The 14154-nt window shown below is 36.8% G+C and overlaps 1 protein-coding gene across 16 annotated transcripts in view; it reads left to right on the top strand.

Annotated features, from left to right (window-relative positions):
* The window catches only part of Zbtb20 (zinc finger and BTB domain containing 20), a 732891-nt gene that overhangs the window by 160791 nt on the left and 557946 nt on the right, over positions 1 to 14154 (top strand). For 15 of the 16 annotated variants that reach the window (XM_051149938.1, XM_051149932.1, XM_051149937.1 and 12 more), the window contains one exon: positions 13293 to 13338. The gene's annotated coding sequence lies outside the window, so the exon portion shown is untranslated. Of the gene's footprint in view, positions 1 to 67; positions 784 to 13292; positions 13339 to 14154 lie in introns of those variants that run through there. The other variant, XM_051149940.1, reaches the window with a different exon arrangement.

The following is a 14154-nucleotide window of genomic DNA, read 5'->3' on the forward strand; positions in this document are numbered from 1 at the left end:
TAGTGTGTGGCTCACCTTAGCTTCTGCACTCTGGTGGTGAAGGCAGATCCTGCTTCCATATTGAACTTCCACCTGGATCGCTGCTTTTTCTCCCCTCCAACTCACCCCTTGTCTCTGAGACTGTGTGTTGCTTTACCCAAGACTTTACCTCTCTGAAGGCTTTAATTGCCAGAAAGCTATTTTCACTATAAGATGGCTTAAATAAATGCCTTTTCCAAGGTAGTGGATTGTTCCCTAGCAATATTGGCCTTGAAAGGGTGTAACTGTGAGGAATGATCTATTTCCTAGAGGTTTCTAGAAAGAGCCATTTCCAGTGAACAGTTGCCATAACCTGTCAGATAATGTTACCTTTAAAGGCATTTCCCTGACATCCCCATTACTTTTATATCTCATTAACAAAATACTTAAAACTTTGTGGCCCAAACCACAAATATTTGTTATTTTGCACATTTCTAAAGTATGGCTAGTGCTCTGTGTTTCTGTTGCTGTAGTGAAGCACCATCATCAAAAGCAACTTGGAGAGGAAAGGGTTTAGTTTACTTATACTGTACACTCCAGGTCCTCATGGAAGGAAGTCAGTTCAGGAACTTGGGGCAGGAATATGGAAGTAGGAACTGATGTGGAGGCCATGAGAAGTGCTGCTTTATGGCATTCTTATTCTGCTTTCTTATTCACCCTAGGACTACCTGCCCAAGGGTACCACTGTCCCCACTGAGCTGTGCCCACCCACATCATTCATTAATCAAGAATATACCCTGACAGGCTTGCCTGCAGGCCAATCTGGTGGGTGCATTTTCTCACAGGGGGTGGGGGGAGAGTTGAGGTTCTCTCTTTCAAAGTGACTCTAGCATATATCAAGTTGGCAAAACAAACTGAGCAGTTCTGCTTTACTTAGTAGTAGTTGGGCTCACCATATAGTTACATTTAGGTGCATCTGTCTGGGGAGAGAATATTCATAGTGGCTCTATTTATGGATTTGAAGTCTTTATTAAATGAGTAGAATGCTGGAATTTGTCTGAATCTCTTTTCATATGTCTTCTCACTATTCATTAATCTAGCCAAAGCTTCTTGTTATGGTATCTGAAGCAGAAGAAAAAAAAGCCACTACCAGAACTTGAACCTTTGCTCTGATAGACATAGAGTCATTTCAACTAGTGTCTGTTCAAACACATGTGCAAGGCCAGCTCAGATTCAAGAAGGGGAAAAGAGACTGCTTCCTAGCCGGAATAGCAGGACTTGAAAGCATAGAGCTGTACTGCTGGAAATCTTCGTTAGGATCCAGCTTGCAGAGCATCAGCGGGAACTCCGCAAGCTGCCACTAGACAAAAGCAATCAATAGTCTTACCCAACTTTTAAGCCTGAGAAACTAACCAATGCTGTCTAATTGTATTTATGGCCTTCTTGGAAGGAATTCAGGCTCTGTACTATAAACCTAGCAAATTACCTGTGACTGGAAAGGTCATGGACTCCAGAGAAAAAGTTATTACTAACAGTTTCCCCCAACTAGTATAGCTTTTAGGTGTCTTATTAGCTCTCATCCTTCCACCAACTCTTAGCAAAGAAGCACCTTTCTGCAGCTGACATTAAAGAAAGTGACATTTGACAAAATGCAGCAAGCGACTGTGGCGTGCCTGGCCCTAATTGGTACATCAACAATGCAACTCCTATACATAATGGTCAGGAAACATCACAGAAGATGATGCAGAAAGATTGTAAGAACCAAAGGACCAGGATGTTTCTGTGAAATAGTGCCTTGTGGATATGATAGGGATGGTGACTCACTAAGTATCGGCACTATGGTTGCCTAAACAAGACCTTCATAATGACCATATCAGTCAATATACCAATGCGGATGGGGGACATTTCACAAGCCCCACCCCAAAATAAGAACTATAGGTAGGATGGCTACCAAGGGAGGTAGAATCAGTTTTCATAGGAGATTACATTCCTGATATGTTACCCAATCCTACATGGTCATCTCTAAACACCTGTATATATATATAAGCAACACTAGATGGACTTAGTTACACACACACACACACACACACACACACTTTTTATGAAGAATCCAGATTTATATGCATATTTACACACATATATATAGATACACACATATACATATATTACATGAAAGAAGGAGACTATTTTGTGAGAGGAAAGGGACTCACAAGAAAGGAGATGGAAGACAAGGGAAAGTGTGAACATGTACAATGTTCTGTGTTAGACCTATGTGGTGGTTTGAATAAGAATACCACTCCCCCTCCCCCCACGGATCATATATTTGAATGTTTGGTTACCAGGGAGTGGCAGTATTTGAAAGGATTAGTAGATGTGACCTTATTGAAAGAGGAGTGTCACTGGGGAGTGGGCTTTGAAGTTTCAAAAGCCTATGACAGGTGCCACCTGCAGATCAGGGTGTAAAGCTCTTCGCTCCGGGGCCATGCCTGCCTGGTGCCACATGCTCCTATATGTAGATCATGATAATGATAATGACCTAACTTTCTGAAACTGTATGGAAACTCCCAATTATGTGCTTTCTTTATAAGAGTTGATGGGGTCATGGTGTCTTTTCACAGCAGTAAATCAGTGACTAAGATAACATAAGTGAAAATGTCATAATGAAACGTATTACTTGATATGAAAACTGAAAAGGAGGAAATGTAAAGATTATATTACTACTGAAATACACAATAAACTCAACAATGAATGCAAAACCCTTAGCAAAGTGTGTAGTAGGAGGAAGATACCTGATAACCCTTGCTACTTGCTACTTACAGTGAATGCTTTGCTAGCATGGATCTCTTTCACTCATTATTATTAATATTTTCCACTCATACTTTCTTTATATGTTATTGTTTGTTTTTTGGTTTGTTGTAAAGACAGGATCTCACTGTGTAGTACTTACTCCTTGGCTTGGAACTTAGTATGAATACCAGATTGGTCTTGAACTCCTGGAGATCCTTCTGCCTCTGCTTTCTAAAGCCTGGGAATAAAGGCATGCATAACCACTCCCAGGTCTTTCATGCGGTTTAATGTCAGTATTATGTGGGGTTTTTTAAAGAATAAGGTGCTTTATTCTTTTCTGTAGTCCATTGTTTATAGTATCAATCTTAACTAGCTTTTGTAGGTCATCAGAATTTAAAATGAATTACCTTGTATGTTATTATTTGTCAACATATAATTAGATAGTTGCATTCTACTATTATTTTTAGCTCAGGTTTTCCAGTTTTTTTCAGCAACTTAAAATTTTCCATAAAATTTAGTATTAAAACAACTTTAATATTTGGTTTGAATAATTAGGGGATGTAATGAAATGTATCCATCTAAGTGCCTAAAAATTGTGCCCTTTTTCCTTATTTATTTTTCTTCTTGTAGCTTGTTTTCATGCGCTCATATATTTCTGCCTTTACATTTCCTGGTGTTCATTTACCCTAAGTTTTGTAATCTCTTGATACTTTCTGCCCTGTCCTTTGATTTAACATACATGTAAAGCTGCATATCTTTGCCTGAGATTGAATTATCTGTATCCTGTGATCCTTCATATATATATATATTGTCTTTGTCTTTCTGTTTCATAAGTAGTGAATATTAAGGTTTTCATTTGTCTTAAATCTGTAGATTACTCAAAGTTCTCATACTCAAAGTGTCATTACTGTAGTCTTGGTAGAGGTCATACTTCCATCCAGGACTGAGGTTAATGTGAAGAAAAGAGGAGAGAGGTACTTCAGTTCCTTGTTTTGTGTGTGCTTTGACATAAGGTCAATTCTCAATGGTCATGTGTGCCTGGAAGGCATATATATCTTACAATTATTAGATACAAAGCTTCATTAGAGCTTTAATATTTGTTAATTAGATTATTGAGTTGTTAAATTACCATTACCTTTTTATTGGCCACTTGGCAATTGATGATATAAATATAGTAAAAAGCGTTATTATGATGGGAAATATGCCCTGTTTGTTATATTTTATCTATGCCATTAGATGTTTAGAGAGAAGTTTATTGTACTTTGTTGATGAATTATTTCATTTTTATTATTTAATGACAGTCTCTATTCCTGAATAATATTTTTTTTTACTGAGAACATAGATTTGGACATTAATCTAGCTACCGCAGTGTTCCTATTATTTCACAAGAACATTCTTTCTCACTATGTTTCAGCTATGATTATCATCACTAGTGGGCTGCAAGATTTTACAGTTCACACTAGTATTTGATCAGAATAGGATGGTTTTGTTTATTTGATCACCTGCATACTTAATTGCTAGTAACCTACTTTATATTTTCTGTTCTCAATTAAATTTTTTTATTATGACATTATGGGGAAATGTGGGATGTTATGCGGATTCAGAAAGGAAAAATGAGGCTGGATATGATCATGTTTCCTCGTGTACGTGTATGAAATTCTCAAAGAATAAAACAACTAAATAAAATTTTACTCTATTGAATTTTCTTAGTATTCTTTCATCTCTCTCATCTTAAAAATTGTATAATTCATTTTAACTTAATATCTGATTTTAATTACTTTTAAGTATTTAATAATCTTACATTGCCTGGATACTATAGCATTCTTTGAAACTATGTGAAAATGTGGAAGATTTGATCTTGGGTATATGTTAATGTTATATAATAAGGGTTTTTGTTGTTTTTGTGTGTGTGTTTTTGTTGTTGTTTTGTTTTTTGTTTGGTTCTTTTTTCCTTCTTTAACAGTAACCATTGTTTAAGGTTCCCTGGTGTTGCTCATTCTTTTGTGCTTTTCAAGAGCTTGGGTTTGACTAGCAGTTCCTGACTCTATGCATCTTTTCCACATTCTATATTATGATGTTTAACTGTTGGGTACACTGAAGTTATTTATACCAGCAATATCATTAAGAACTAGCAGTCTATTGCTTTTAGTTTTTAAGGATTAGGTTGCTGAATAATTAGCAAGATAATACATTAGCATCTCAAGTTTCCTTTATTTTTCCCATCCACTATTCTGGATTTCATTTACTTATATTAATATATGTCTTTGGATTCCATTAATGAATGGCTGTGATAAAGAAATGTTGGTCTTTATTAGATACGTGATTTCTACTTGCTTGGCAGTTTATTTTAGCTGAGTATATACTTTTCAAGTGTTTATTTGCTCTCAGTACTTTGAAGACATCATTCTTTTATGTATTTTAGATTTGCTGTTGAGAAATCACTGATTAGTTGTATTTCCTCAGCAGCTAACCTGGTTGTCTCTTTGCCTCTAACATTTGTACAGACTTGACAATAAGCCTCTGTGATTTTTTTTCATATTTTTCTTGATTGTCTTTCATGAGAATTGACAAAGGTGAGGCAAATTTCCTTGTTTCCCAGGTCAATATTCCTTTTGTAGTTTTCACAAGTGGAATCCATTAATAATTGATTAGCAGATAACAGCAAAGGAAAAATGAAAAATTTAATTTCTGAAATTTTATTTCATGTGTTCAGTGGGACCAGATATTTCTTTTCTTTCAAAAAATTAAGTATTTTTTCATATATTTTCATGACTTTTTCTACTCCAATTCTTCTCAGATCCTCTGTACCTCCCTATGCCTATTCGCCCAGCTTAGAGTTCATTTATTCCCCCCTGTCTCCTGTGTTTCTTTTTCTTAACTCCCATCCCAAAATTAAAAATCAAAACAAAACCCAATAATACCACACATAGACACACAACAAAAAACAAAACAACCTCCTCCGCATAAAACCTTGAAGTTTATTTTTGTTGACCACTGCTTTTGGGCATTGGGCCTGCCCTGGAATGTGGTTGGTATACCCAGTAAATCTGCATGGAGAAACGTACTTTCCCTTTTCCAGAAAGCATTAATTGCAAATAGCTTTTTATTCAGGTGTAGGACATTTATCTACTTCCCTCTATCAGTGCTGGGACTCTTTTTGCTGTGAACTTGTACAGGCTGTAGGCATGCTCCCAAAGTCTCTGTTAGATCCTATGTCCATCAGACACTGTTTCTTTGGAGTCATCTACCACTGCTATAACTTAGTCTTTCTTCATCCTTTTCTACATAGATCCCTGACCCTTGAGGGGAGGGGTTTGATGATGACATTCTATATAGGTCTGAGTGTTCCAAAGTCTCTTGCTCAGTTGTGGGTCTCTGTGTTAATGCCTATCCACTTCACTCTTCACTAATGAGGGTTGGGTAATTAACTAATTGATGTATAGTATAGGAATATGTCATCAGGAGCATTTTATTGCTTTGTTCTTTAGCAAAACAGTAGTATTTGGTTTTCCTCTAGGCCCATCTAGCCCCTTTCTAGTCACAGGTTCTTGCTACTTTACAAGTGTCAGATGTGGGTTCCATCTCATGAATTGGGCCTAACTTAAAAAAAAAAAAAGAAAGAAAGAAAAGAAAAGAAATAGTTGGTTACTTCTAGAACATTTGTGTCACTATCACACCAGTATTTCTTGCAGGCTGCTTACTGTAGAAGTCACAGGGTTTGTTGCTGGGTGATGTTGATGGTTCCTGTTCTACAGTAGCTTGTAGAGTATCTTCTAGCATTACGAACACGAGTGGTTTGGGCGGAGCTTCTAGGTGGTCTCAGATTCTCTTTGTTAGATGATGTAAAAGTTATTCTCAGCCAGGGGGCCTTACCATTATGTTGTAGAGAACAATCAATAGTCTTAGCAATAGCCAGTGATGTTTGGGGAGGTCAATGGATGCCTTTGGCCAACAAGTCACCAAAATATAACACATTCTTGGCATTGTAGATTTTACCTGATGGCATGAAATGTCTAGTTGGGACATTGGCTCCCCTATTACATGATGATTCCATTTAAACACCTTCTATTATCAGTATAAAGTGGCAGCCTACAGAATGGGAAAGGTCTTTATAAATATATCTGATATGGGTTCATACCTAGAACATATAAAGAACTAAAAAGAAAATGTTAACTATAAGAAACTGAAACCAAAACCAATTAGAAAACGGTACAGGACAAAGTTCTCAAAAGAGGAAACACAGTGACTTAGAAATTAAGAAATGTTAAAAATCCTTACTTGTCAGGAAAATGCAAACTGAAAATGCTTTACCATTTTATCTCTCTTCAGCCACGGTGGCCATGATCAATAAAACTTAAGACAACACATGCTAGTGAGGATTTTGGAAATGGTGAACCCCTGTTTATTGCTGGTAGTAGTACAGACTTGTACAACTATTATGAAAATTAGTATGCTGGTTCCTCAGGGAGCTGGGATTATATCTTCTTCAAGATCCAGCCATACCACTCCTGAGCATACCCAAAGACCTCTACATCTCACAACAGGGATTCTTACTCATTCACATTCACTGCTGCTTCTGTACAATAGCCAGAAGTTAGCAAACATCTGTATCAACTGACAAACGGACAATGAAAATGTGGTACAGTTACACAGTGTAATATTGTTCAGATGTTAAGAAAAATGAATGTATGAAATTTTCAGATAAATGGATGGAACTAGAACCAATCTTGAATGAGGTATCTAGAGCCCAAAAGACAAATATTTCATGTTTTGTCTTATATACAGATGTTAGCTTTAAATCTTTTGATATGTGTGCTACAGAGGTTAGACCTAGTAATGGACCAGGATGGAGAAGAGCATCTCCCAGTGAAGGAGAATAAATGCATTTTCATGGAAAGACAAAGGTGAAAGTAGAGTAGGAGGATTAAATGAGGAGTGTAACTGGAAAGCAAGGGAAACAAGGGAATATGAGGATGGACAAATAACACTAAAGGCTTTTTGAGAAACCATATGAAACTTGGTAGTGCTATTCTTGACTATAAGGGCAGCACATCTCCTTCGACTGTGCCTCCATTGCTAATCTTACGTCTGTGTGTCTGTTGGTTCATTAGCCTTCTACCTTGATCTTGATATTGTTTTCCTCTAAAAACTGGTGAGTTACAAATTTCTTTCAGGTCTGGAAAAAGTAATCACTTCAGATATTGCCATTTTTATCCTTAATTTCTCATTCTTAATTATTAGATATATGATAGGAAGATGGCCTTTCAATCATGAAAAGTTGAATCTAGCTTAGTAACATACAAACATAAGTGTGAATTTTCCAAGTTTACTAAAAAAGCAAATTTTACTTTTCATAGAACTTTTTTTAAATAATAAAAAAGTAAAGACACTTCAATTTTCAAAATTACTCTTGGCCTTATTAATATACACAATATAACCACAGAATAAGGTAATAATAACAGTAAGATGTTATTAACACCAAATTATCTGGTGATTTCAGAAGAAATATATGTATATATTAATATAGTCTTGAATTACATTGTATCAGTGACTTCTCAAAAGAAGATATAATTAAAATATTAATAATATTTTGTCCTATTGGTTTTCAGTTTTTGTTTGTTTTTTTGATGTTTGGTTTTTGCTTATTTATTTATATATTTATTTTTTGAGAGAGAGAACTTGAAGTTGAGTGGATTAGGGAGGTGAGGGATCTGTGAAGAGTTGGGAGAGGAGAAATATGATTATAATATACTGTATGAATTTTTTCATTTTTCTCTTTATTGAAAATAGATTTTGTTGTACACCCTCTACTCCTCCCAGTTCTTGACCAACTTCTCTCCCCTCTGTATCCACTTCCTCTCTGTCTCTCATTAGCAAAGAAGAGGCTTCTAAGAGATAACAACCACACATGACAAAATAAAATATAATAAGATAAAGGAAAGCCCACCATATCAAGGCTGGACAAGACAGCCCAACAGAAGGAAAAGAGCTCCAAAAGCAAGCACAAGAACCAGAGACCCACTCTATTTCATACACTCAGGAGCCCTATCAAAATACTAAGCTGAAAGCTGTAATATATACACAGAGGCCCTGATGCAGACATGTGTAGGCCTTGTGTTTGATGCTTCAGTCTCTTCATATCATACTTGCTAACTTGATTCAAAGGGCCCTGTTCTCCTGGTGTCCTCCTTCCCCTCTGTCTCTTACAATCTTTCTGCCTCCTTTTCCACAGACTTCCCTGAGTTCCAAGAGGAGGAATTTGCTGGAGATATCTCATTAGGGCTCTTTGTCCCTGCACTAATGGGTAGTCGGCCTCTGCTCCCATCTGCTGCTGAAGGGAGCCTCTCTGATGGTGACTGAATAAGGCACAGATATATGAGCATAGCAGAATCTCCTTTTGAATCATTTTATTGAAAACATTTTTAATCACTAGTATTTGGTGTTCCTCTTGCTAGGCTATCTGGTTTCTAGTTCTTAATCATGCAAGCAGTGTCTGGAATGAGTTGTATTTTTCTAGAGTGGGCCCTAAGTCAAATTAGACATTGGTTGGCCACTCTCACAAGCTCAGTACCACCATTGCCTTGCACATATTGCAGGCAGGACAGATTGTAGGCTAAAGGTTTTGTGGCTAGGCTGGTATTTACATTTTTCCTTTGTTAGCCTGCAGGGTATCAAAGACACTAGAACAGGGGTGAAGGCTCTGTGTAAAATATTCCTTAGCATGTCTAGTCATGGAGGTAATATTTTATGGTCCAAATTAAATCTCAAAGCTTTTTTTTTCAAGCCATGATAAAGCACTTCACAATGGACCCAGATGAGACCATCTTTAATGGCCTGAGTGAGTTAGCCACTTGATTGACTAATAGTTCAAGAGGCTTCTCGATTTAGACTCAAATAGTAGGGAGCTGAGAACTTTTCTCTACTCCACAACATAAAGCTGTGCCTGTTAAGTTTCCATATGATAATTGTACTAGTTAGAAGTCAAGAGAACAACGTAGTAAGACAGATTTTATACTGGTGGAATGGCTAATCTTAGTTGTCAACTTCACACATCTGGGAAGAGCACATCTCACTTGGAGGATGACCTCCATCAGATTGGCATGTGTCTGTTACTGTAAAGTATTTTCTTAAGTGCTAATTGATGTAAGGGGGCCCAGTCCACTGTGGGAAGTTGCAGCCCTAGCTAGAAAGATAGCTTGGTAAGCTAGAGGAAACCAGCCAATAGCATAATGTCTCTGTGGTCTCTGCTTTAGCTTCTGCTTTCCAGTTCCTACCTTGGCTTCCCTGGATGATGGACTATAACCTGTAAGCCAAATAAACTCTCCAGAAATGGTTTTAGACAATATTTCATAGAAACAGATAAATCTTACTGGTACACAAGTCTTCATCTTTACAGTAGATCATACTGTTTTTCTCTTCAGTAATATGGGTAATTCTTACAATGCTGGATAAGGTTGTTTTGTGGTTATAAGTATTTTTGTGTATTATTTCATGTAAAATGTTCTCTGAACATCTGGCTCTGGATCCAAGTGCCTTTTGGATCACTTTTTGCGCAGTAGACTGTCTTTACCTCCTGGATTTGTATTTAGTTTAGATTATTAGTTTATAATAAGATATCCTCTCCCATTTCAGGCAACTATGATGCTACTATTAGGGCCCTTTAAGGAAATGCTTACTTTATGCCAGACACTGTGCTTATTTCATTATATGCTAACAAATGGAAGCACCATAAATAATCCGGTAGGGTAGGTAGCATGATCACCATTTTAAATACAGAAAATATGCAACTTGCCTAAGATCTAATTGTTTGGTGGCAAATTCTAAGCACTTATCATCATCCTACCTAGTAACTCTACTGCCCAGAACTTTCTAAGCCTGGGCTAGGCATCAGTGGTGATAGGAGTTGCTGTTTTTATGCTTGTCACAAGGACATCAACGTTGTACCTAATATCTAGCTCTGCCTTCAAAGGTACTAAAGTTAGGACTCTAATAGACCAGATAGAAACTGACCAGTTATGGAGAGACTCTGTTAGCTGTATTGTTTTTATCTTTCTAGCAGAAATGTTTACTCTAACTCCTTTTCTTTCTCTAATGATGTCATAACAGTGTTTTCATGAAGGATTAACAAGTAACTAACGTATTTACGTAACTGGCTGATAAATAACTCTAGTCTGTTAATAATTGTCAGTGTGTCTTATGTAGCTCTGCGTAGTCTGAGGCAGTCTAACACACCCCATACCCTAGATTGGGTCAGTATTTCTTTGACATCCTTTTATGTTACTTCACTGTTACCATGAAGCAAATAACATAAAGAAAAATGTAAATATTTAAAATAGTTTATGAATACATTTTGTAAGTGCTACATACTAATGAGTCTGATCTTTCAGTCAGTGCTACCTATATGTAAGTTTTCACTCCGTAATAGAAAATAATAAAATGTCACCTACGCTTTCCTACTCTAAAATGTACCATCCCTCTCAGAAATACCTTGAACTATATTATGTTTTGTATCTTTATTTGTAGTGTTGCTTTGTATGTTCTATGCTTTTAAATGGTTGTCACTGTGGGGATGTGCCCTACTCTATCTTTTAACACATGGTGATGAAATGCATCACCTTGCACACAGTAGATGCCCACTGAATGTTGCTGGCTTAGTGAATAAATTAGTCTGTACTAGATACAACAGATTTTCAGTCCTGAGTTGTTCTTGCCATCATTTCACTCTGCATAATTTAAAAAGTTTTACTAAGATGATTAAAAATGTGTTATTGAATTACTGTGTAGATCCTAGAGTACTGGGAGGAAAAAGACCCTGTGCGTACCCTGATGGGGAGGCAGTGTGTGTGCTCTCTGTAGGCATACCTAGTGGATTTTATAAGTGATTGAATTAATTTATTTCTCAAAGAAAAGTTAGGTTTATGATTTCCATATGGCACTTTATAATTTTTCTTTCTACCTCTTCCTTATCAATTAATATTTTACTAGTAGTGTTTATTGTCAGTAATTAGCTATTAACTTAAGTAGAACAAAATTTAAAGAGTTGATTGTCTGATTCAGAGCTAATGCCTTGGTATTTATATGCATGTATGCTATTTTTATAATCTTCAGTGTCATACGCCCTATGTAATTGACATTATGCATGCTTATATAACATGCTATTATTATTATGAAGATTTCCATAAAAATTAAAATGTCTAAGTGACATTGTAAGTTGCAGAAAAAATTTTAGTTTATATGGATGTGGTATATATTACTTGTTTTCTTTTGTTTGTTTCATTTAAATTTCTTATAAATTTTCAGTACTATATAATTTTATATTTTATCTACTTACTTATGTGTGCATGTGTGTGCGCACACATGCATGTGTATATGTTGGAACTGGAGCCAAGGCACATGTATAGGTCAGGGGACAAGCTGAGGAGCCAGTTTTTTCCTGTCACCATATGTATCCCAAGGATCAAATTCTGCCAATCATTACAACTGGCTACAAATGTCTTTACATACTGAGCCATTTCACTAGCCCTAAAATTATCTTTTATCATAGATTTCTATTTGTGCTCTACTGTGTGAGCAGATGCCAAGAAGTAAACCCATTGAGCAAAATTTTCAAACTTTGACTTCTAGATACCTACAGAGAGTAATTTTTCAGAAGTTTCTTAGCCATTGGTGCTCACATCAGTTTTATGTATGATGCTATTTTATTGAGCCGCCGTAAGAGTCATTATCTATGCTCACCTTTGAGCAAGGTTACTGACTGTAGCATGGTGGTATTATCAGTCATGGTTAAATAAAGTACATAGATACTTTATTTTGCATTCAGAAAGAATTATTAAACTTTTAGTTTGGAGAATTTAGCCTGTAGCCTTTTGTTACAATGAATCTTCCATCTAAACGCAGCGGGTTTTGTTTGTTTGTTTTGTTTTTTTCAAGTTTGATTATCAGTGCTCACATGGATCTCAGAATCAGTCCCTGTGTTGCTGTTGTTATGCCCCCGTGTGTCAGGCCAGGCACTATGCAGCATGCAGCCTGTGCTGTGAGCAGTCCATCTGATGAACTCCGGTCTGGAATTGATCTCTTGTAACAAAGCAAAGGAGCATTCAAAGTTTTCTTTCTGTGTTTTTGTGGACTAATTTGTGGAAGCAGTTTTCCTGCTCATGGGTGTTGGAGCAGTTAGTGCAGATGAGCTGGAGGCGTTTCCTTTCAGAGAGCAGCAGTCATTTGTATAGCAAGGCATTAGTCCTGGAAAAACACCAAGGAAGAAATACTTTTTAAGTGTTTCCTACTCCTCTAGTGAGAACATTTGCATTGCAGAGGCCATGGTGAGTCTCAGTCCCTTGATGACACTGTGAAGAATTCTGTGTATCCATCATAAGAGTTACTCTAGGGTGCCCTGAAATACCCGTGGGACATATAAATATCAACTACTCCATGTCCTTCATACACTACAGTCTGTTCTACTTCTCTACAGAAATTGTCTTAGTATAGATTCTGATTTTTGTTTGGTAAATTAATTTTTCCTTAGATGACATCTTTGTTTTACTTTGCAGAGTACCTGATAAATTACAAGTCTGTTTGGTCCACATAGCTGCACAGGTATGTAACCAAATTACCTATCGCTACGTAAATATGTGTAGTAACTGTTCAGTTATTACAGTTTAATAAATTTGCATATAGATGCCATAATATGCATATGTCAATTTTTGGTTATTTGTTTGTTTGTTTTTGTTTTTGTTTTTTTTTCAAGACAACATTTCTCTGTGTAGCCTTGGCTGTACTGGATTCACTTTGTAGACCAGGCTGGCCTTGGACTCACAGTGATCTGCCTGACTCTGCCTCCCGAGTGCTGGGATTAAAGGCATGCGCCATCACGCTCGGCTTGGTCATTTGTTTAAAGATATAGATAGTGCCAAAGAACTGTACTTTTTATACACATTGCTTTGCAGTTCACTGTAAGAATCAGATACACATTTCTATGATTTGATGAGGTAGAATGATTTAAATTACAAAGCATTCATCTGGTGAAGATCAGAGAGTATTTTATAGCACTGTACTGTTAAAGTAACTGACATGTGAGATCAGACCATTGAAGAACCAGTACCTTTGACATTCTGTTTTACTGTCAAACTTTATTGATGATATTGAATTTAGTTTTTGTAGAGTAGCTTTCGATAAGGACTGGCTGCAGACCTACTGTCTCCTGCACTGTCTCAAGCACCAGATAAACAGGGCGAGGGTGGGGATGTTTACACATGCTTAAAAATTCAGCCATGTGGTGTTGTGGTTCCTGGCAACAGGCAAGAATTCTCCAAAGCTTGGTTGCACCTGCTCAGCTGTTGCATACAGCTGTGTCATATGAGGGGAAGCACAGATAAGCATGTTAGCAGTTTGCCTGTGCTCTTGTGTATTTGT

The sequence above is a fragment of the Acomys russatus genome, chromosome 8 (assembly GCF_903995435.1).
Source record: "Acomys russatus chromosome 8, mAcoRus1.1, whole genome shotgun sequence".
Classification (NCBI taxonomy): domain Eukaryota; kingdom Metazoa; phylum Chordata; class Mammalia; order Rodentia; family Muridae; genus Acomys; species Acomys russatus.